General features: G+C 43.5%; 1 long non-coding RNA gene and 1 pseudogene across 1 annotated transcript in view; one reads left to right on the top strand and one right to left on the bottom strand.

Moving 5' to 3' along the window:
- The window catches only part of LOC140711843 (uncharacterized), a 480,768-nt gene that overhangs the window by 351,066 nt on the left and 104,359 nt on the right, over positions 1-25,343 (top strand). Inside the window, exon 3 of the long non-coding RNA XR_012093152.1 lies at positions 20,521-20,784. This is a non-coding gene — a long non-coding RNA (uncharacterized lncRNA). The remainder of the gene's footprint in view (positions 1-20,520; positions 20,785-25,343) is intronic.
- Positions 589-15,678, bottom strand: LOC140711839 (pregnancy-specific beta-1-glycoprotein 7-like; annotated as a pseudogene).

Raw genomic sequence — 25,343 nt, 5'->3', positions numbered from 1 at the left:
TGACTGGTTGGAGGATTCCCCATCAGCCTTCCAAAAACTCTCTTAGAAATGCATTGATACCTAAAACTTCTTTCTCTTTCTTTTACACAGAAGTCAACTTTGCATAGGGGTCTATGGGTTCTCCCATACTACCTTCACGTCTGCCCCACATTCCCTCACAGGTATCTTCCATGATAAATTATCTCATATACTCAATCCCAACCTGGATGCATCTCAGTTGGTAAAAGGTAACATACCAGTCTTGATTCTTTGCACTTAGCTTTTTTCCTTTCTCTACCACAAGTAGTCAGTAGTCATGTCCTAGTGTTTTACGTGGTACCTCTTTTTCTATATATATATGGAAATAGGTACTGTTGAGGGGCACGTCCTTTGTGTCAGGTCCTGTGCTAAACACGTTACCTGTACCTCATTTAATTCACACAGTAACCCTGTCAGGTAGACATTATTTCCATTTTGCCAATGAAAAGACACAAGCTTAGAGTAGTGTAAAATCTCTCCTGGTGTCATATGGCTAGTAATAGGAGGATCTGAGATTTGATTCTAGGACTATTTGACCTCAAAGTTAATGATGATGGTAGTAATATAGCAGCTGACATTGCTTCGTCTGTGTGTGGCATCTTGTTTCATTGACTGCATGAAACCTTTAAAAGAATGGTATGAAGCAAGCTCTCTCCTACTTCAGGATATGAAAGAAGAACAAACTAAACCAAGCACAGTGACTGAAGGACAAAATACAGATTAGAGTGGATAAAAATAAAATGGAGAATGGAAAAAGAATACAGTAAATTAATAAAACCAATGTTGATTCTTCAAAGTAAAATCAACAAAATTGATGACCATTAACTAGACTGACTAAGAAAAAAAGAAGGAAGATTAAAATTACTAAAATCGGAAATGAAAATGGAGTCCAAGCGTGGTGGGTCATCTTTTAATCCTAGCACTTTGGAAGGTCACAATGGGAGGATTTCTTGAGGCCAGGTGTTTGGACCAGCATAGGTAACCTGGGGAGACCCTCCCTCTACAAAAAAAATTAAAAACCAATTAGCTGGGCATGGTGGCATGCATCTGTAATCCTAGTATCTTGGGAGGCTGAAGAAGGAGAAAAGCTTGAGCCCAGGAGGTTGAGGCTGCAGTAAGCCATAATCACACCACTGTATTTCAGCCTGGGCTGGCCTACAAAGTGAGAGCCTGTCTCTCTCTCTCAAAAAAAAAAAAAAAAAAAAAAAAAAAAGCAAAGAAAAAGAAAAAAGAAAATGAAGTGAAGTGATTACTACCAACTCTAATAAAATGATGATTATGAAAGTACTATAAATAATTGTATGCCAATAAATTGGATAACCTAGATGAAATAGATAAATTCCTAGAAAAACACAAAACTATGAATAGAACTATAATCAGTAATAAGATGAATCAATAAAAGTATTTGATGAAATTCAGTATTTTTTCATAATAAAAGCATTCGAACTAAGAATGGAAGGAAACTATCTTAACATAAAGGTAATATGTGAAAAACCCAATGCTAACATCATACTCAATGGAGAAAGACTGAAAGCTTTCTCTGTATGAGCAGGAACAAGGATGCTGCTTTTGACAATTCTATTCAATGTAGTATTGAATTGTCTGGTCAGGAAAATTAGGCAAGAATTTTTAAAAAGACGTTCAAATTGGAAGAAAGGAGTAAAATAATTTCTGTTCGCAGATAACTTGAACTTATATGTAGAAAATCCTAAGATGGAACAAACCTATTAGAATTAATAAATGAATTCAGTAATGTTCCACAATACAAAATCAACATTCAAACATCATTTGTATTTCAACACACTAACCATGAACAATCTGAAGGGCAATTAAGAGAAAAATTTTAATTTGTATTAACATCAAAAAGATTAAAATATTTACGAATAAGTTTAACCAAAGAGGTGAAATGATAATACCTGAAATCCATAAAATATTGCTTAATGTTGACATCAATAAAATGAAAGACATTTTGTTTTCATGAATTAGAAGACACACTATTGTCAGGAAGACAATGCCACCCAAAGTGAGCTGCAGATTCAATACAATTCCTATCAGAATCTCAGTGACATTTTTGCAGTAAAAGAAAAATCCGTCCTAAAATATATATTGAATCTTATGACTCTAAGAGACAAACAACATTGAAGAGGAACAATGAGGCTGGAGGACTCACACTTCCTGATGTCAGCATTTACTCCAAAGCCCCAGTAACCAATACAGTGTGGTACTTGCATAAAGGAGGACTTAGAAATTAATAAGATAGAACAGAGAGCCCAGAAAGAAATACTTGCATATATGGCCAAATGATTTTCATCGAGTGTGCCAAGATCGTTCAATGGGGAAAGGACAGTGTTCTCACCGAATGATACTGGAAAAGCTGGATATCCCAGGGCAAGAATGAGTGGAACCTTTACCTAGCATCATATACAAAAATAAACGCACAATAGATCAAAGATCTAAATGTAAGAGCAAAATCTACACAACTCTTAGAAGAAAACAGGAGAAAAACTTCATGATACTGGATTTCACAACGATTTCTTGGTTGTAACAACAAAAGCATAGGCAACAAATAAAATGGATAAATTGGACTTCATAAAAATCAAAATCTTTTATACATTGAAGAATACTATCAAGAAAGTAAAAAGGCAACCTATGAAATGAGAAAAATATTTGCAAATTATAAGTGTGATAAGAAATTAATTTCCAGAATACATGAAAAACTACAAGTTAACAACAGCAAACATCCAACAATCCAATTAAAAAATGAACAAAGGATTAAAATAGAGTTTTCTCCAAGGAATATATGCAAATATCCAATAAGCCCATGCAGAGTTCCTCAGCGTCATGAATACATAGAGATATACAAATCAAAACCACAATGTGACACCACCTCACACACTTTAGGATGGCTTTGATAAACAACAATGACAGCAATACAAAACAAGTGTTTTCAAATAGATGGAAAAATTGGAGCTCTAGTGCATTACTGATGGGAATGGGAAATGTTATAGCCACTGTAAAAAGTGGTGTGGCTGTTTCTCAAAAAATTAAACAACAAATTACCATTCGATCCAGCAATTCCACTTCTGGACATACTGCCTATAGAATGGAAAAAATTTGAACAAATATTTGCACATTGATGTTCAGAGAAGCATTACACACAATAGCCAAAAAACGGAAACAACGGAAAAGTCCACTGAAAGATAAGTGGGTAGGCAAATGAGGTATATCTCTACATCGAAATGTTACTCAACCTTAACAAGGAGTAAAATTCCAATACATCGTGCAAAGTGGATGAACCTTGAAGACATCATGCTAACTGAAATAAGCCAGACATGAAAGGATAATTATTCTATAATTCCATTTATAAAAGATAGAATAGCCAGTTACATAGAGACAGAAAGTAGAATGGTATGTGCTAAGGGATAGGGGGAGAAGTGAGAGTTACTGTTTATAGGGTACAGAGGTTTAATATGGTAAAAGGAAAAAGTTCTGGAAATGGATAGTGTGACAGTTACACAACACTAAATTGCACATTTAGAAATAGTTAATGATAAGTCTTATATTAGATACATATAAAGTGTCCTGGTAGTCTTACACTCTATAAATACACACTTTTTTCACTGTCCCTTTCCTGCCATGCAGAGCCCCAGAGATGAATCTCCCTATTTATTCAAGTGTGCATCACTCACTGTCCTCTGTGCTGTGTCCCACATGCAGTGTCCACAGCCTCATAGAGCCGGTGACTTCAGAGCCAGGACACAGCTCAAGAGTCTTCCCCGAGACTCCCTCTCTTCTTATTTCCCTGTAGCCTAGGCTTCACTTCAACTGGCAGCTCGATTTAGCCAAATTCAGGACAGGCCACCAGGGCTCTTTCTCCATACATGCTGGTCTCACCCCAGGTGGAGTCAGGCAGGGCCAGTCACCAGAGAAGCCTGGAGCAGAGAAGGCAGCAGTCTGAGCTGCTCCTCCCTCATCCAAGGGGCTTCCTCCTCTCATTTGACGGAAAATTGTGAGCTTGTTTCAAAGCCTCAGATGTTCCTTGTAGCTCATGGAGTAGGTAAAAGGAAACAAAGACGTGGCAGAAAGGGACGTGTTGGTGACAGCGAGAAGCAACATGACCTTGAGGACTCTCCTTCTTGTCCCGCTGTGAAGCCTCTTCCACCACATAGGGCTCAGGGCTGAGAAAGCCCCATCCCTACCCTTGTCAGACTGGACGGAATGTCAGCCATGAGAAAACAGGAAAACAAGGTGAAGAGAGTCTGTAGAGACAATTTGGGAGGGTTCAAAAGGAGAATTTAGGATTTGCTTATGTCCATTGGACACAGACTGGGAATAAAAATGTTTTCCTGACTCTTCTCTGAAAGCCAGATATACTCCACCTAAAACCCTATTGTCAATGATGCAGAGATCCACTTACCAGAGACTCTGATCGTCTTGAATGTGGAACGTTCGCTGCCAGTGGCTGAGTTACGAACAGAGCAATGATAGAGCCCGCTATGGTTTGTAGTAATTTGGGGGATATAGATCCTTGGTCCTGTTTGCAGAAACTTCCCATTTATCGTCCAAGTATACTCTGCCGGTGGATTAGAGTCCGCGAAGCATGACAAGTAGAGGTTTTGTCCTGAACGGTAGTCGGTCAATGAAGGGAAAATGCTAGGGATGTCTGGACCATCTGGAGTAAAGAGAATAAAGCCACAGATGATGTCGTCCAAGGGAAGGGGACGCTCCTGGTCTCTTAAATTGACACAGTGTCCCCCTGAGCCAAGACACACCCTCAAGTCCCAGCCAAACCCCTTCTGTGTTCACTGAGCCAAGGCCTGAGGTATTCACCTGTTTCTCCCATCACAGGCTGTAGCCCCCAAGTCTCCCATGACAAGAGCATCCCTTCCCCTTATATTCTTGGTTAAGGCTGCGCCTAACCAGGTTTTCCCAGGGCAGGGAGTCATGTCCCACTCGGGTGTCCAGAAATAAAATTGTCTGTAAGTGGACCTGAGACAGACTGAGATGTCTGGTCTCTGGTAGTTTGGATTTAAGCTGGTGGCCTGGCCCACAGAGGAAACAAAGATGCAGAGGACATCCAGGGTGACTGGGTCACTGCAGATGCTAGCAACTCGGTCCCATATTTCACATTCATAGGGTCCTGTATCATTTCCTGTGACATTGGGTAGAATGAGGATCCTGGTTTTACCGGGTTACTTTAGCCTGGGACAGACTGGGAGGCTCTGACCATTTACCCACCACATGTAGGTATAGTCCTGAGTCTTAGGTTCACAAGTTAAGGCTACAGCATTCTTATTCTAAATGGGGTGATGTTGTTGCTGGTGATGTAGGGCTTGGGCAGCTCTGCTGTGTGGACAGCAGAGAGAAGATTGTCCAGTGTGGCACCTTTGATTCCTCCACAGGCATCCTTCAATCAGAGTTGGCATCTCCCACCTCTCAGCCCTCCTGAGTCCTTGAAAGTCAATAGCTGGTGCATGTGTCACAAGACAGATGCATGATGATGATCTAAGGGCTCAAAGACTGTGAGGCCGCCTGCTCTGTCTTAGGGAAGCACAGACTTTCTCAAGTGTGAATTGAGCAGCAGTGTTGGGTCATGGACAGACACGTCAGTGGGAGTCACAGGCCCTGGTACCCCTCCCAGTCCCTCTCTAATCAACTGACTGGCTGGTTCACCTTGGGTTCCTTACCTGGAATGTGCAACTGCTGGGCCCCTTCCAAATTCCATCCTACTTTGCCCCCCTAGAGGTGATTTCTCTGCAGTTTCCATTGCCAAGGACATTCTAGAGATGAGTAATAATGGGACTTCCCATTGTCCTGAAACCCTGAAGATACTGAGCAGCCTGGCCTGGGACTGGATGTTTCAGCAGAAAGAAGACAGGGGAGACCAGAGTCAAGTCTGGAGGTCAGTTCAGTCATCAGGCAGTGGAGGCACAAGGTGGGGTAGTTTTCTACAGGGGTTTCATGATGACTTACTTGTTCCAGTGACCTCCAAAGATAGAGCAGAGTGCAAGGAGTGATCTAGAAAGAGTGAAGGGGTCAGGCAGGAGCTGGTGGCTTGGGAGCAGAACCATGTTCCCTGTTTTGGGTTCTTTAAGTTTCCTCTCCTTCTGCAGAGGACAGGTGAAGACCATATGGATCTTTCCAGAAACACATGTTGACATTTGCTGATGCAGAACGGACTGGTGGAAAGGGTGGGAATGAACTGCCAGAAATATGGTCCTCATGGACCATGTGTGTTTGATGGATATGAGACAAATTTGGGGAGAAATTTTGAATATTTTCTTTCATTGGAGCCTCTACTCTCTGATTCCATGGGTTTGACTAATCTAGGGACATCATGTAAGTGGATTCCAGAGTGAATCTGAGAAGAGACTGTTGGTTGCCAGAAACTGGGAGTTGGGAGAATCAGAAGTTGTTCATGGGTGAGCAGTTTCAGTTATGCAAGACGGGGAGGTTCTAGAGATCTGCTGTACAGCTTGATGCCTACAATTCTCACAAATTGAGTATTACTTATACATAAGACTTTGGGCAAAAAGTGTTTTGAATTTCTGACATTTCTTGATTCAGAAATATTTGTTGTGTAGTTACTGGTTTAGCATTCCAAATCTGAAGGATTCAAAATCTGAAATGCTCCAGTGAACATTTCTTTTCAGCATCAGATTAGTGCACCAAAGTGGGAGGTGATAAGCCAAATATATTCTTGCTCTTTTTTTTTTTTTCTTTCACCACATTTCTAGCTTGGTGATTAGGTTTTGGGCAATTCCATACTGGCCATGCTGCACTCGTATATTTTTGAGGGCTTTGGGATGTGAGAGAGGCTGATTGCTATTTTCTATGTCATCAAAAGTTTCCACCTTTTCATGGTTGCATCTTTTTCTCAGTGTCTCTCTTGTGGCCATCATTAATAAGAGCCTGTCAGGTCAGATTTAGGACAGATTTTTGTAATTCTGCAAAAAATGTTACTGGGATTCTGGTAGGAGTTGTGTTGAATCTGGAGCTCACTTTGGGTAGTATTGCTTTCCTAAAAATATTGATTCTTCCAATCCGTGAAAATGAAATGTCTTTCCATATATTGATGTCGTCTTTAATTTCTTTCAGTAATATTTTGTAGTTTTCAGGGTATAACCCTTTGACCTTTTTGGTTAAACTTATTCCAAAATATTTTATTCTTTTTGATGTTAATGTGAATGGAAATTCTTTCTGAATTTCCATTCACATTGTTCATTGTTAGTGCAAACTCTAAAGAATGATCTAGAATGAGTGAAGGGTACAGGCAAAAGCTGGTGGTTTTCAAGCAGAAACATATTCCCTGTCCTGGGATTTTGATTTTCTCTCTCCCTTTGCAGAGGACACACGGCTCTTCCCTGATAGCCAGATAGGCTTCACTGGAAAACATATTGCCAATGCTCCAGGGATCCACTTACCAGGGACTATGATCCTCTTGATTATGAGATTTGTTCCACCAGTGGCTGAGTTATGGATGAACCAGATATAGCACCCTCTATATGTTTTAGTGATTTGGGGCATAAAGAATACTTGTGCTGATTGCTGGAACATCCCATCAATCAGCCAAGAATGCTCTGCCAGTGGGTGAGAGTCTGTGAGACAGGAGAGCTTGAGGACTTCCCCTGTATGGTAATAGGTGTATGCAGAAGAAATGGTGGGGGCATCCAGGCCATCTGGAGCAAAGAGAATAAAGTCACAGGTGATGTTGTCAAAGGAAAGGGAAAATCCTGGTCTGTGGAAGGGCCACAGTGACCCTGTGAGCTAAGTCACATTAAAGTCCCAGCCAAATCCCTGCTGTGTTCACTGGTCTGGAACCTGAGGCACTAACCTGTTTTTCCTATCATAAGCTGTGGAAACTGATTCTCCCATGACAGGAGCAGCATTTCTCTCCCACTGTTGATCAAGTATAAGCCTACTCTTAGTAGTCATGGCCAGCTTTGATGTCCAGAGGTAAAAGTCTCTGTACTTGCACCTGAGAGGGACTGAGAGGCCTGGCCTCTGGCCATGTATATTTGGGATGGCAGCCTGGCTCACAGAGGAACAGAAGATACTCACAGAGGAGATTCAGGGTGACTGGGTCACTGCGGCTGGAACTCACTGGGTTCTTCATTTCACATTCATAGGGTCCTGTAGTATCCTTTGTGACAACAAATAGAATGAGGATCCTGTTGTTTTCGGACAACTGCAACGTGCGACTGTTACGGAGGCTCTTTCCATTTATCCACCACAAGTAGCTTACGTCCTGAGTGTCAGGATCACAGGATAAGATCACAGTCTCCGCGGCCTCCCTGGGGTTTAAGTTGCTGCTGGAGATGTAGGGCTTGGGAGTCTCCACTGTGCAAATAACAGAGAAGATTGCCCTGTGTGGCACCTTTGATTCCCCCAAAGACATTTTTCAATCAGAGATAGCCTTTCCCACCTCTCAGCCTACCCCAGTCCTTAAAAGCCCATGGCAGATGTGTGTGTTACAAGACAGATGCATGGCAATCTGAGGGCTCAGAGATTGTGAGGCTGCCTGCTTCATGTGGGAGAAGCACAGACTTTCTCAAGTGTGAATTGAGCAGCAGCGTTGGGTCATGGAAAGATATGGGACCAGCAGTCACAGCCCCTGGTGCCTCTCTGAGTCCCTCCCTCTCCAACTGCCTGGCTGGCCCACCTTGGGGTCCTCACCTGGAGCATGCAGTGCTGGAATCTTCTTAGTTTCAGTCTTACTTTGTCCCCCAAGGTATGCTTTCTCTGCACCTTCCCTTTCCAAGGACATCCTAGAGATGGATGATGGAACTCCCCATTGTCCTTAAACTTTGGGTACTGGGAAGCCTGGCCTGTGATTGTGTACTTCAGCAGAAATAACACAGGGGAGACCAGAGTCAAGCCTGGAGGTCAGTTCAGTCATCAGGCAGTGGAGCTACAAGTTGGGGCAGTATTCCCAGCTGTCTCATAGTGAACTGACTTGAGCCAGTGATCTCTAAAGATAGAACAGAGTCCATGGGATGACCTACAAAAAGTGAAGGCGACAAGCAAGAGCTGATAGCTTTGGACCAAGACCACGTTCCCTGTCCTGTATGCATGATGTTCCCTTCCCCCTGTAGAGGGCAGGTGATTACCATGTGTATCTTTCTAGAAATACATGTGGATGTTTGCAAATGCAGAACTGATTGTGGAAAGGCCGAACTTGAAGTGGTGATGGAAATCTGGCCCTCATGGACCACACGGGTTTGGTGGCTATTAGACCAATGTTTGGGAAGAAGTCTTGCGGATACTTTCTCTCATTAGACATTCTACTCTCTGATATTGTAAGTTTGACTACTTTATGTACCTCATCTCAGTGGATTCCAGAATGAATCGGAGAGTAGAATAATAGTTTCCAGGAGCTGGGGTTGGGGGAATAGGGCATTGTTCCGTGGGTGTGCGGTTTCAGTTACGCAGGATGAGGAGGTTCGGGAGATCTCCAGTACAGCTTCATGCCTATAGTTCATACAGATAAAGTGTTCCATACGCAGAATGCTTAAAACCAAGTGTTTTGGATTTCTAACTTTTTTTTATTTTGGAATATTTGCAGTAGATATTACTGGTTTAGCATCCTACCTCTGAAAAATTTAAAATCCAAAATGCTCCAGTGAGCACTTCTTTCTAGCATCACATCAGTGGTCGGAAGTGTTGGATTTTGGAGCATTTCAGATTTTGGATTTCTGGATTTGGGATGCTCAATTTGTAATATTGTAATTTTTCCATAAAATGTTGTCAGGAGTTTAGAACTCATGTTATGTTCTGACTCTAGTAACAAAACAAAAAAAGATTTGGGGGAAACATTAAAATGTTGTCATAAGTGGAAAGTTTTACTGATAGTCCAAACATCTAAGATCAATTGCTGGTAGTAGTATTTGTCTTGATACCTAATTAAATTTTAGGTGCGCCATGAATTCCAGCAGGATCACATGCTCAAAGAAAGATGCCAAAGATGATTTGAAATTAGCAAGTCCTTTAGTAGAGAGAGTCCCATTAAAAGGACAGAACTGGTCAGTTTGTCAATTACTTAAAGGGAGGAATGATGCTGAATTAAAAGAAGTGATGAGTGTTATGTTAGTAAATATAGAAAGAGCTCCCTGTTTCTAATTTCTGTGCAGAGTTAGGAAAAATGGGGAAGAGCCCAAAACAGGTATGTGAAATGCTTTCTTCATTTTCTCTCAACCTCAGGAAATACAACTCGAGTTTCAGTTTATGTGAATTAGGAAGAGTCCAAGTGAGACGCCAATGGCTCATGTGCCTCCCACACGAAGAACTCCAACTTATGAAAATGGCATCATCATGAGGAAACAATCATATGTGCCACAGGCAGTAAAACCACTAGATAGCAGCCACCTGGCCACCTCCAACAGGTCCCCAAAACCACCAGTATTCCTATTACGTGTGTGTTACAGACTTGGTAGTTGTCCCACAACTACAACATTTAAAAATTGCAATTGTCAATACAAAATGTTACATATGAAGTTGAAAATGTTGTTCCACTTTTTTTTCCATCACTCTTTTTGAACTTTCCTGTTTCAGTTTTGGGAGTTTCTATTGAAACATCCTCAAGTTAGGAATTCTTTCCTCAGCTGTGTGCACTCTACCAGAAAGCATCAAAAGCATTCTTCATTTCTCTAACAGAACTTTTCTTTTTTTTTATTTCTGAGGTGGAGTCTCGCTGTGTTGCCCAGGCTGGAGTGCAGTGGCACGACCTTGGCTCACTGCAAGCTCCGCATCCCGGGTTCATGCCATTCTCCTGCCTCAGCCTCCAGAGGAGCTGAACTACAGGTGCCCGGAAACACACCAGGCTAATTTGTTTGTATTTTTAATACAGACGGGGTTTCACCATGTTGGCCAGGATGGTTGTGATCTCCGGACATCGTGATCCACCCACCTCGGCCTCCCAAAGTGCTGGGATTACAGGCCTGAGCCACTGTGACTGGCCATCTCCGCGGGATTTTAACGAGTTGTTGACTTTTGAGTTTGTTCAGCTTTTTACTTATTCTTAAAAGTGAGTGACAAATTTGAAGCTTGTTATATGCCTGACAAGAAACCAGAAGTCTCTAGGAAGTGACTGGAGAATGTGAGCTCCATAGAAGGTGGAGGATGGAGTCACAAATGAAATGGGTGAAATCAGTCCATGGGCTTGGGAAACAGCAGGCCTGTCCAGCCTCTGACACCCTGGTGAGTCAGTGCAAAGATTACAACAGTGACAGCAAACAGGTATGGCTGACTCCATCTGGCATCTAGTCTCAGGCTGGCTGTCCTCACTCATTCCTGGACATAGGGCAGGATAACCATGGGAGGAATTTAGTTTATGGTTTAATTTTGAAGGAAGAATAATGTTTCCTCCATAAAACTAATACCCTTACTTGGCCCAGGGATTGCCTTTGTAAAACTGGTGAAGCACCATGAGAGTAAGATTATAGGAGGGAACTGAATTCTGCTCAAATGTAGGCACAGTTTCTATAATCTCTTACTGCTTAAATGTCATTTGGCTAGAGTTTACAAAATTTGTAACTAATTGCTGCTCGAGATAACATCACTATTGTAGAACCTGAGATTGGTCTTTTGAGATGTTTCTCATTCTTTGCATTCTGTCAACCCACTGACCTCATCCATACCCATGACCAATGACTCAGCCAGTCACGTGGTCCCCACCTAGAGTCAGATTCAAGCACAAACAGATCATTTCCCTCCGCCCGCATGACTCCATCCTCAAAAAATCAGCAGTACCCATTTTTACTCATGTGCCCCTGAAACTATCCTTGAAAATCTCTAACCCCTAATCCACTAGGGAGGCTGATTTGAGTAATACTAAACCTCCATCCTCCTGTTTGGCAGACTTGGAGTCATTAAAATCTTCATTTACTGCAAATCACCATCTGGATAAATTGGTTTTGTTTGTGCAGGAGGCCAGAAGAACTTGTCTGGGAATTATAAGAGTGGATGGAGGAGTTGTCTATCCATGTTCCATGGTCTTGTCCACAGAACAGCCTCACAAAGGAAAGAGCCTTGGATGGGGATACAGTGGGAGCTCATTCTTTTAGTGACCTGGGGACACTGGCTCAAGATGAAGCCTGGCAGTAGTGGCAACTCCGGATGATTTCTGTGCCTTTCCCATTTCCTGGGACGTGGGCCATTCCACAGTGTTAGCAGGAAGGGAATAGAACAGTCAGCCTAGTTAGAGGGAGTGTCTGGGGAAGGCCTAGGGGTGGAGGAAGAAGCTGTGCAGGACAGGGCTTGCCAGTTAGAATGAAGTGGGAGGAAGATGAGTGACACAGAGAAGCAGAGAGAGGCAGAGACAGCATGGCAGCGAACAGTGGGGCCTACAGTGACTTCAGAGACCCCAAGGACTAGGTGTCCCCATTTCCACAGTCCAGGACCAGGCAACCCTGAAAACTCTCCGGTGCCCAAGGAGCTGCAGAGTTACATGAGGTGGGGTGTCTTTAATGGCAAGAGGTTGTCGGGGGATGAAACATGGGTGTCAGCCTCTGAAGGAGAAGGGACAGGTGTGGCTAGAACCTCCTAGGATTCTATATCTGAGATCCAGTCTCTAAAGAGGTTATGGATCACTCTTTTCTTCATTCGATTCCTTCATTTGTTATGTGAGAGCACCTGAGTGTGTGTCTCTCACTGGGCCTGTGCTGGTGCAGGGCGTGAGTGGGGAAAGAACACAAGCTCCCTTCCTTTATCTTGTCATGCCAATGACATGGACACTTTGGGAAACAGGATTTCAGGTTCAGTGATAGGGGTTAAGATCTGAGAGGGAGGCCTGAACATTTTTTGCACTGACTCTGACAGTTGAGGCAGGTGATTTAGTTCTGGAGTGCAGACTAATCAGCTGACCATTTGCTCTCACTCCTCTGAGGTTTGGATGCCTCAGAAGAGAGGATTTGAGCCAATAAATGACTATGGGGTCCTTGGAACCCAATGATTCCTCACTTCTGGTGGAGGAGAGGATGGGTCTGTGGCTGCAGACAGACCTCATGTGACCCTGATCTGCCTTTTGTGTTTGTGTGACTCTGGTTCAGTGACTGTGCCTTCCTGTGCCTCAGTTTTCTCTCAGTCATAAAAGCGAAATGGCAAATGGACTGTGGCTTTTCATGCTATCTGTGAATACATTGTAAATTCTTCACAGTCACCAGACCTAACGCTTGGCACAGTGGAGGTGTTCACACAAACAGCATTTATTATTATTCACTCCCATGAGAGAGCACCTTTAGGTCAGACCCCTGTGGACAAGCTGCTGCCAGGTACTTTTCTCTCTTCTGTTTCTGCTTCTGGGGACATTAGACTTTCTATGGAGTGTTCTAAGCCTCACAAGGCAGTTGACTGATGGCCTAGAAAGCTTGTCTTTCTGTCCTCTCCGCTCTGAGTCTCAGGTGAAGAAAGCTCTGTCCTTGCCCAGATGAGGCTCTGAGGGCAGAGCCCTGGCAGTGAGCAGCTCCAGGAGACACAGTCCTCAGACAGCTGGTAAATGCTTGGTCCCAGTAAGCCCTGCCACAACCCAGCCCTGGCACAGGCTCCTCAGCTTTATCTGGAGTAAGGATTTAGGGACAGGGGTCTGGGGTTGAGGCTTCTAGGACTGAGCTTCTCTGAGAGTATCTCATGAGGCCTCTTAGGCAAAGCCCTACTCAGTTCTCCAGGGTTTTTTTTTTCAGGGACAAGTTTATGAAGAGGACATGAGGTTCTTGGCTGAGACTGATCTCCTCCTGCTGAGCAACCCCCCACCCCCCATCAGACTGTCCTTCCTGTGCAGCAAGTGTCTGCAGGGTCTGGAGGCAGGAAAGGAATTCTGATCTGTTGAAGTTTGTCTCCTCTGTGTGTGTCCTGCACTAAATGCCAAAACCCCAACATGGGACATAATGCAGAGAGGGACACAGGCACAGTCTAGGTCTGACAATCCTGTGTGTGCAAAGTAGAAGTGACCCTCACCCCGACACCCAGGGATCATGTGGAATCACTCACGGTATAAGGTGTAATGTCCAGTTATTCCTTCAGTCCTATCACCTCGCTTTATGATTTGTATGGTGTAGGATCCTGTGTCGTTCCGGGTGACATTCTGGATCAGCAGGGATGCATTGGAATATACTGTTTCTCGTCCACTGTATGCAGGCCCAAATATAATTGTTTCAGTGTCTATCACATATGATGTAATGTAATGGTGGTGGTCCGTTATTTGCCCTTTGTACCAGCTGTAGCCAGTAAGATTCTGGGGCAAATTGTGGACAAGTAGAAGAACATCCTTCCCCTCGGAAACTTTGGTTGGCTGGGCTTCAACTGTGACTTGAGCAGTGGTGGGCGGGTTCCAGAAGATTAAAAGTGATGCTAGGAGGTGGAGAGAGCATCGGTCAATATTGAGACCTATGTATGGGGGTGAAAGCTTTGGGCCCTGGGTCCTGAGAAGATCTCTTCAATCATCAGCCTTGAAGCTACACACACACCCCACTAGGACATTAGGACGCACACACACTGCTTTGTGTGTGTGTGTTTGTGTGTGTGTGTGTGTCCTACTGTCCTACTGGGTGAAGGTCAGCAGCATGACCCCCATTCCTTCAACCCTCTGACCTTGGCATTTTTGTTTGGAATCCTCTTCCCCAGGGATCTTCATGGCTCCCTCCACAACACCCTCAGGTCCTGCTTACATCAGGGCATCCTTAGACTTCTTTCCTGATACTTCCGTCAGAGACCCTGGGTCTTCCTTTTCTGACCTTTCCCTGCTCTGCTCCCTCCAGAGCACTTGTCAACACCTGACCTCACATTCTAGATCTCTTTGCATGTCTGTCTTCCTCCCCATGACCGTGTGCGCTCCATGAGGACAGTGACTTTTGTGATCTTGGTTGCATCCCAGTGCCTGGAACAGGCTGCAGACTTCTGTAGATGTGAGAGTTCCCAGGGCCCTCCATGCCTGGGTTGTTTCTTTTTTTCTTTCCTCAATTGTTGAGGTTTTTTGCTGAGGACAGTGTTTCATGCCCTGCTTATATTTTCATTTGAAGTGTCATCTCATAATAGTTATTATTATCATTTTACAAAATGTGATGTCCAGTGCTGATTAACCAGGAAAACAGAACACTTGAGATTTTCCTACCTCTTACCAATTCTGGTTCAATGTGATTCTCCTGTTTTAACCCCTGTCCCTCTTTGGTGTATTTTCCCCTATCCAGGCTACAACAGAGCCTTCTTTCCTGTTTTTTGTTTCTTCCTTCTTTCTTTCTTTCTTTCTTTTATTTTTTTGAGACGGAATCTCGTACTGTCGCCCAGGCTGGCGTGCAGTGGTGCGATCTCGGCTCACTGCAACTTCTGCCTCCCAGGTTCATGTAAATTTCCTGCCTCAGCCTCCCAAGTAGCTAGGATTACAGGAGCACACCACCACACCTGGCTAATTTTTTGTATTTTTAGTAGAGACTGGGCTTCACTGTGTTGACCAGACTGGTGTTGAACTCCTGAACTCACAATCCACCCACCTCACCCTCCCAAAGTGCTGGCTTCTTTTATTTCTTAGAACGCCGTCCTGTCCAGGAAACCCCATCCAATCACTCTGCTTCCTCCTCCTGTCCTCTCCCAGGGAGTTCTCTCCTCACCTGTGAGCAGGAGCTCCTTCCAGGTGATGTGCAGTGTGCAGGGAGGGGCTGAGAGGGGCCCCATGTCCTTTGCTGCCTGCGTGTTCTCCTCTGTGGAGATAAGCCTGGTATCCAGAAACTTTCTGAGCACAGCTGTCAGCTGTGCTGTCCTTCCTCCTTCTGTGCTGAGCCTCTTCCCGGGGCAGGAGCACTTCTCAGGCTCATGGGTGGGGTCTGTGCCCAGGACACCTCTCTGTCCCCTCCCCTCTCAGTCTTGCCTCCTTGTCCCTCCTTGTCTTTTTCCTTTTGTCTGTATGTCAAGTCCCTGGGAATTGTGGAGGCCTCTGTCTATTTCAGCAGTGATTCTGTCACCACATCTCGATGCACACTATGTGCAGAAACACAAACACATACACAAAAGAGACACGCACAGACACACACAGTCACACACATACCCTGTAGGTTGGGCAAACACAGTTCTGGGCCTCAGCCTCCTGCTGTCCCCATGGCTCTGGGTTTGGGTGCACATTCGTGTCCTTTGCCCTCTTTCATCCCCATCTGGCTCTCCCCTTCAGTGCAGGAGGTTAGAGCTGCACCAGATCCCTGTCACAGGGACACCCCATTGTTCTGTGGGTGAGCTGTGTGTTGTCTGGTGACAGGGACCCTTCCTTTCTCTAATTGTGTCTAGCTTGGTTGCAGCTTCCAAGGTTGGACATTCAGGACCTGGGTGTCCTAGAGGAAACTATGCTTCCTGGAGCTGTGCAGAGTGAATCTCTCATGCCTCTTAGGAGGAGAGGCCTGTGGTGGTTGTTCAGTGGGGGCTGTGAGTCCCATGGTCAAAGGGACAGTTCTCAGTCACTTTATTGCTCTCTAGTGGCTGAGCTCAGGGTTTCCTATTTCTTCCTGACCATCTTTGGTGTCCTCTTTTTCTGTCCAGCTGATTGTCCTATGTTTACCACACCTTCCCCATGGTGGTGCAGGAGGAAGTGGGGAGTTACCCAAGAATTCCTTAGAACATGGCTCGTTGAGACGCAGGAAGGGGAGCCTGGGACAGAGCAGGGGTTCAGAGCTGGAAAGATTCATCCTGACTTACTCCGTGGTCATGATGGGCTCAGCCCTCCATGTGCTGACATACCCAGGGGTCTGTCCTGAGGGTTTTGACCTGGCCAAGTTGCTCTCTGTAGAGGAGGAACAAGCAGTTGCCAGAGAACCTTTCTGGAGGGACATTGCTCACTCCTGAAAAAGCGGGTGGGGGTGAGTTTTGTTCTGGAAGCAAAGAACAATTATACCCCCTTCTCCTGGCAGGGACACAAGAGAGGTCTGTCTGCCCAAGAGATAACCACGGGTAGGTGACCACATCCTAGATGGTGCCTGTGTGTGACGATCACACGCGCTCTTCGCCCCACGGGGTGCAGTGGGCAGACAGGTCACAGGGTACCAGACTGATTCCCAGGGAGTCTGTGGGCCCTTAGGCAACTGCTGTTCTGTGTCAGCACTAGGCTTGGCCTAGGATGCCCCAGAGAACAGGACACATGGAGCAGGGGCGGACATTCAGGGAGTAGTGACAGAAAGAGTTGATGAGGATGGAGAGAGGTCATGAGGGGAAAGCGCCCAGTGCGGTGTCACCTACACCAGCACTGCCCTGGGAGATATGTGTTTAGCTGATCCCAGGGAAGGAGCAGGTGTGTGGGGCAGGAGCTGCCTGCAGAGGGAGTGGTGTTAGGTTGGCGGCCGCCAGGTCAGGGAGGAGCTGACAGAGTCCATGTGGGGGCATGGAGGGTGCTAGGACTTGGACCCAGGTGATCCTGGTGAGGGTGGACCTTTCTTGGCTATGAGGTCTGTGGATGGTGGTCTGCATCCCCTGGGAAGGCTCCAGGCTGGGAGGGACTCTGCTGCCCTCTGGTGGACTGGAGGGGAAGTGTGGGTGGCCGAAGTCCCAGGCTAGGCTGCGTGTTTTATTCCACAAGGATCTGCACATTTCACACGAGGTCACACATATGTTATGTTACAGGTCCATCACCTTACAGCCCCGTGAGTCCCAGTCTCTGTGGCTCTACTTTCATTGTTCTCCCTCTTTCACAATCGCAGATTGTCCCAAATGCAGATTTTTGTCACTTTCTGTGAGTTTGTGTTTGTGTGTAGTAGAGGTCACTGTGTATACCCTGGGGACACTGATGTCCAGGGCTATGCACTGCACATGGGTTTGGGAGCAGAAGACGGAGCAACAACGTGGGAGAATCAATTCCAGGGGAGCAGGGACAAGTCATTTTCATTTTCTCAAGCCAAGGGACCACAACCCAGGATTCTGAGTCCAGGGTGCAGTACCACACCCTGCTGCTGTCCCTGGGTGTCATGAGTGCTTATAGTGTCATGCTGCCTTGGCATTCATTTTTTAAGGTGTAAGTTTATTTGCCTCACATCAGAGGCAGGCCTTGCTCACCATGGCACTTTTCAATATTGTATCTGGTTCAAGTTTCTCCAGTTGGTTGCTAGAGATAAAATCTTAGAGGCATCTCTCCTGCTTGGTGTGCTGGGCTCCTCTCTCTCCAGCTGCTTTCTTTAAACTGATAATTCTGACATTTGCCATTACATTTAAAGTGACCACTTCTCAGTCACAGCATGATCTCCTGGTCCCAGTGTTTGCTGCTTGCTTTACACACATCCATTAAAGCTCCCTGCTGGAAACCTGTCAGATAACATCTGGACTTACTAAAGCCACTGGCTTACCAGTGTCTTCTCACCTCCCTGCCCGGGCTCACTGACCTCTGTATCTGTGGTTTCCAGGTGTGCCGAGTGCTCCCCAGTGTCTGTAAGTAGTAAAAACACTTACACTTTCATGTTGTGGTTATATCAGTATAACCCCACATGCCATCCAAGGCCTGACATCGAGGCTGCCCTATGGCACCTGTGCTGATTGAACTCCTGCTTTAGCTCTTGTTTTGGGATCTCTGGATCTTCTGGGGACAGGAGCTTCCAGCTAGCTTGATTGAAAAACTGATACATTTCTTTGAAAACACTGGGTCAGATGATGTATTCATGGGCTTCAGCTGCCATAACAGACATCTTAGCCTGGGTGAAGTAAATAATAGAAATCGATTTTTCACAGTATATAATGTGCTATTTTAACCACTTTCAAATGTGCAATCAAGTGGAATTAACCACATACACAGTGTTTACTTGCCATCACCACTATTTTTCCTAGAAAATTTTTTTTTCATTTTAAACTGAAACTTTGTATCTTTGAAACAATAATAACTCCCTGTAGTTTCCACCCTAGACTTTGATCATCTCTACTCTGTCTCTATGAATTTGCCTATTCTTGATGTTTCATATAAATTATTATACATATGTGTTATTTTGAATTATACATATATGAATTATACAAATATATTATTTTGTTTCTGACATATTTCACTTAGCATAATGTTTCCAAAGTCCTTGAATGTAACAGCGGATGTCAGAGCTTCCTTCCTCTTTATGGCAGATTGACATTCTGTTGTATGTGTGACCACATTTCTTTATTCATGTGTTGATGAACATTTGGATTGTTTTCATATTTTATCTTTTGTGAGTAATAGTGCAATCAACATTACCATGAAAGTACCTGTTTGAGTCCCTGGATTCAATTCTTTGGGTACATACCTAAGAATGGATGCTGTTTCATATGAGAATTCTGTGATTAGCTTCTTGAGGAACAGCACAACTGTTTCTCCTAGTGGCTGTACCTTTTTATAATCTCACCAGCAATGTGTGAGGATTCCAAATTCTACATAAGGCTTTCACTTGTTATATAACTTTTTAAAAGAATCATAGCCATATTTGTAGGTGTAGTGTGGGATCTCATTGTGGCTTTGACTTTGTATTTTCCTAATGACTAATGATGTTAAGTTTCTTTTCAGGAGCCTCTTGATGATTTGCATATCTTCTTTGAAGAAATTTCTATTTGAGTCCTTTGCCCATTTATATAAATTGGGTGGTTTATCTTTTTGTTATTGAGTTGTAGCCGTTCTTTATATATTCTGGGCATGAAACCATTGTCTATGTGATTTGCAACTTTCATGTCTCATTCTGTGTTTGGTCTTTTCATTTTCTTGATAATATCCTTTGATGCACAAAAGGCTTGCATCTTTAGTTGAATTTATCTATTTTTCCTTTTTGTTTCTTATGCATTTGGGTCATACCGGAGAATCTGTGGCATATTTGAGGTCATTAAGTTTTACCCCTATGTCTTTTTCTAAGATGTTTTTATGGTTATGGATCTTATAATTAGCTCACTGATCCATTTTTAGATAATTGTTTGATATGGTTGGAAGTTTATTTGTCTAAGTTTATTGTTTTGCATGTGGTTATCTAGTGGTTTCTGCACCGTTATTTGAGAGGATGATTGTTCCTCCATTAAATTATCTTGACACTCTTACGCAAGAGCAATGAACTATAAGGGTGAAGATTTATTTCTGGACTCTCAATTCTATCCCTTTGATCCCTATTTGTATTCTTATGCCAGAAGCTTCTGTTTTTAATAGTTGTAATGTCTTGTGAGATTTCAAATAAGAAAGTTCAAGTTCTGCAATTTTTTTTGGCAAAATTGTTTTGGCTCTTTCAAGGGCACTTTTCTGAAAAGCAAGGAGGCCAATGTTTTGCAATTGGAAAGCTTTTTCTGTCGTATTTTGGAGGGCAATTTTGCAGTCTAGGGATATTTTCAGGAACTCTATCACAAGTAGGTAAATTATCACCACTTCCTTTGCTGAGGGTACTGGGTTAAAATGTGTGTTGCCTCCCATTGAGGAATTGAGAGACCCTGAAAGCACTTGCCCATGTGGTGAGGGACAGTGAGCTCTTTAATGAGGGACACAGAAGACATTGCTTTGGGACACAATGTTGTCAGGGGAGCTGTGTGTGCATCTCTGCTTCTTTATTTTTTGTACAGGTTGCATCTCTGCTGGACACACTAGATATCGAAATCTTTCTTCATTCTCTTGGTTCTGGGTTGGCTGACATGTCAGTTGGAGCTGGAGGACATGCCTGGAAGGGGAGTGACCCCCATGGGAAAGAGCAGGACTCAGCAGAGTAAAAGCAACTGGGACCCAGAGAAGCCAGGGAGGTCTAACTCTTAAAAGCCAAAGACCAGCAGGTGGGTGTCCTCAGGGGCAAATGGACTACAATGGTACCCATTGCAGTGGATTGGAAAAAGGTAAGAGGCTTTGGATAGTCCATTTTCTTTCTCAACTCTTCAGCAGGAGATTTGGGCCCTGGGCTGGTACTGTCCTGCACCAGGGGCAGGATAAACAGGAATGGCTGCATATCAGGCCTAAGTCCATATCATCCTCTCAGGCATTGCCACTGAAGATAGAGAATTTTGTTCAGAGACCCAGCCTGGGCACATGGGAGGAACCACCTTATTAAAATTAATTTAAGAAAACAGTATGCATGCTTTATTCTTCTAGAATAATTATTAATGTCATGTTTTACAATGTATCTCTTAAAGGAATGGTGAGAATCATCTACATAATGTATGTTTTAGGTTGTCCTTTCTATAATTGCAGCTTTCACATGTTCTGATAGAAACCATTTTCTTTGGGAACACACAGGCAGTATCTCTGTGTTGATTTCTACTGGGAAATCTTTATGCAGGGTAGAAAGAGTCACATTTCCTAATGAGAGATGGAAAGCATCTGACTACCAGATAAAGTGTCCAAACGCTGCTGGTAATGATCATGGTGCTGCAGGTGGAGCTCAGTTTAAGGAGGTGTCAGGGAAAGTAATTTTGAAAGTCTTTTTTTCTTCTTCTTTTTTTTTTTACAAAATCAATGGCAGAAGCCACCAGCTGGACCCACCACATGTTGGAATGGATGAGGGACAGAAATGGAGCTCAGTAAATTGAGAATGAAATTCAGGAGTGGGGAAGAGGTTTGAGAGGTCGATGGGTGTGAGAGGTGAATGGGTGAATGGTGAGAATTTTCAAAACATCTCCTTTCTCCATAAAAAGAGTGCATTTAGGTCCCTAAGCCAGACAGTGTCCAGGCCAAGGGGAGCAGGATGTTGTCAGCTCTCCTGGGCAAAAGTGAGACTCCAGAGTGTCTAATTACTTGGTCCAGTTTGGGATTTATTCCTATTTGAAAAATGATCCAACAGTATACAATTTGGAAAATTTACAAAAATCCCTATGCTACCATTCTTAGATAGCCAAGATGGCACTAAGATGCTGAGAGAATCAGAATGGGGTTTGGGTTTATGTTGTGTATTTTTTTCTCCCAATATCTACAGAATTCCCTACATCTCACTTTTTAATGTAACCCAGTGAGTGTCATTCCCTTTCGTAGTTCCAGACCTTTCTGATTCACGGTTACAGACCCTTGGAAAACCCATACCCTTTCTGCTGTGAGGTACAGGCAGCCATGTGGCATCACCTCTAAACATGCCTTCTGGGACATCAAATTTCTGAATAAGTGAAAGTCATTTCAGTAGATATTGAAGACCTCCATTTTACCCCTCTCACACTTGAAATTCTTCTACCAAGAGGTGATGGATTTTAGTGGTGATTTGCTTTTATAGATTAGTGTAGATTAACGCTTCTGCCAGGGGCAATTTTTTCATTGGGAAAAGCATTTGGCAAAGTCTGGAGACATTGCTGGTTGACAGAGCTGGGGTTAAAGTCCTGCTGGCCTTGAATGGGTAGAGTCCCCAGAGAGTGCTGAACATTCTAGAGCTCACAGAGCCCCACCAGCATGACCACTACAGAGTTCAATGCTGAGGAGGAGTGGAGAGCCCTGATGTGCCTCCCCTAACTTCCCTGGAGCTTTTTTACCTTCTCCTTCCATCAGTCTCTACCACTTTCTTACCTCAGCTTGCTCTTTGAACTTTAATGCCCTCCACTTGAACTTGCCCTTAGTTTAAGACCTGCTATAATCTCTGGACTTCCTTGGCCGCTTTCTGATCCTTAGCAGGGTGTCCTCTAGAGGACCCCCTCACCTTTCCTGGAGTTTCCCAGGATTCAGATGCCCCTGCTCTGTGTGGGCACCAAGGGTATGGTGGCGTACTTGTGTCCCTAAAGGTGCTGTCATTCAGGACCTTTGTGTGAGAGCAACTGTGGTGATACTACCCTCCCCTACTTTTCTTGGAACATAAAAATTTGTGGAAACCTTGTAGAGTAAAATTTCTTAATGCTTGTCAAAATTTAAAATATATATATTTTTGCCTCTCAAACTATACTGGGAAAAATTTATCACAGTCCCAGTCATAAAAAATGACACCTAATCTGGGTTATTCACTGTATTATTTGTTTAACAGCAAAATATTGGGAACAACCTAGACTTTCACCAGCACAATGCTAATTCAACAGATTACCTTATATCTACACAATAGAATATGACGCAGCTGCATAAAAAGTAAAGACTCTTTCAGCTATTTCTATGGAAACAGCTCCATGTTCCGTTTTAATTATAGCATTTAAACATCACAGAATAAGATTCAGTTTTTGTACTAGGTCTGACCTTACAACACTATTTTTAATGTGTGTGTGTGTTTTTTTTAATTTAAAGAGAGAGGGTCTCACTCTCATAGGCAGGCTGAAGTGCAGTGGCAAGATCATAATTGACTCCAGCCTCAAACTTCTGAGCTCAAAAGATCCTCCTGTCTCAGCCTCCTGATAAGCTGGAATCACAGGCACGTGTCACCATGCCTAGCCAATTTTTTTGTGTTTGTTGCTGTAGAGATGGGGTTTCACCCAGGCTGCTGAAACCCCAGGCTGATCTCAAACTTCTGGGCTCAAGTTATCTGCCCACTTTCACTCCCAAAATGCTGGAATTACAAGTATCATCACACCTGATTCTGCCTTTTTTTTTTTTTTTTTTTTTTAATTAGACTGCAGTCTACTCACGCATCTCTTTCCCCATCGGGTAATTTCTATTTTTTCTCTATTTCTCTACCATATGTCCATGCCAAAGCCAGATGTATTTGCTTTTGTTTAAAATTAGATTTTTTTTTTTTTAAAGAGAAACCTTAGGAATGGTCTCATAGCTGATTTTCAGGATTCTAATCTTCACTGTCTAAGCCATAGGTTTTCAACTCCGGATACTGATTAGAGTCACTTGTAGAGCATTTAAAGCCTACCAATGCCTGTACCATCCTTCAAGCATATCTGATTTGTCTGATGTGTGGTGTAGCCCAGGGATTGGTTGCTTAAAAATGCTTTGAAGGAAAAGGGTCATTTTGCAGTGGAGGAACTTTAACCCAGTGATCAAAGTTAACATCCCCAGTAATAAGAGATAACGACACCTTAGGGCATTCTAATATAATTGATGGAGAAGGTGCAGAATCATCCCTGTGATATTCTTGTACAAAGTGTATAACCTGAGTTTAATCATGAGAAAATATTAGAAAAGTCCAAACTGAGGGTCATGCTACAAAATAATTAATCAATACGCTTCAAAAATGTGAAGCTCTTAAAGGTAAATCCTAACTTTCCCAGATTAAAGGAGACTGAGAGAACAGTACGATGAAGAGCAATATGTGATACTAGATTGGATCCTGGCCCAGAAAAAGGACATTCGTCAGAAGATAGAGGGGATTTGGATAAGGTCTGTACAGGCATTCATTTTACAGTGTTAATAAACATTTATTGATTTTGACTGGTGCATATCTACAATGTTAATATTTAGGGAAGTTGAATGAAAAGCATGTGAGGACTTTGCCTATCTTTGGAACATTTTAGAAAGTCTGAAATCATTTCAAAATTAAACATGAGAAGAAAAGAAAAGAAATATAGATCTTTTAGATATTTCTATTAAGTGTCCAAAGTTGAAGATCATTTCCCAACTTATCTTGCCTAATACTGGTCAGAGTAATCTTCCTGGAAATGCTGTTCGTCATGTTTGTGACCTTCTCAAAGCTTTCCAGTGACTTCTCTTATCTGTAGGATGAAGTTCCCATTATGTAGGCTGCCAAGCAGTGTCCTCATAACATGGCCCCAATCTCCCTTTTTTTCTTTTTTTTTTTTTATCTGTGTTGAAAGACCTGACCAACATTTTACTTTCTTATGGCCAAACTTATTCTAGTTCTTTCTTGCTTGTATAATGCCCTTCCCTGTCTTCTCAACAACTGTGGGACTTCAGTCAAGGCGGTGGGAAATATTTTAGAAGAAAAATTGTAAAGATAGTTATAGGAAATAGTCACAAACCTTCTTGGAAGTCTGGGGGGTTGCATAGCTTCAGTAAAAGGTTTGGCTGAAGGCAGCTGAATTATCTTAAAAGCTTAGGGCTTGGGTACATAGGAATGTAGAGGAATTTATCTAAAGAGTTTGTTTACTCAGGCAGTCCTAAAACCAACATTTAATCTTAGGCTGGGGGAACTACTCTCGGGGAGGTCGGCAGTGTCAATTACGTTGTAGTGGTGTTTACTCAAGACCTTTGTCATTTAATCTGTACTAAATAAATGTGCACTTCCCTGGCTGATCAGGGCCAAGGCTGTTAACTGTTTACCAGACCCCTCTTGGTATTGGTGAGTGACTTGGCCAGCTAGCCTGCTCTTTCACTGGATATTTGTGTCTGAGTGTATTTGTTCATCCATTGCTGGGTCAGGGTCTGCCAGTTGGACCCAGACAGTTGGTGCCCGGTGTGAGAACCTTGCATGTTGGTTCCCAGGTCTGAGATAGGGCTGCAAATAATTGCGACAGAACCCTCAAAAATGAAGGTGAAGACTGTGCGGTTGGTAAGCCAAGACTGTGCGGGGCAGTCAAAAAGCAGCACAGACAAA

Source organism: Chlorocebus sabaeus, chromosome 6 (genome assembly GCF_047675955.1).
Source record: "Chlorocebus sabaeus isolate Y175 chromosome 6, mChlSab1.0.hap1, whole genome shotgun sequence".
Taxonomy (NCBI): domain Eukaryota; kingdom Metazoa; phylum Chordata; class Mammalia; order Primates; family Cercopithecidae; genus Chlorocebus; species Chlorocebus sabaeus.
The sequence above is the reverse complement of the archived record's forward strand: the minus strand, read 5'-3'. Positions and strand labels throughout refer to the sequence as shown.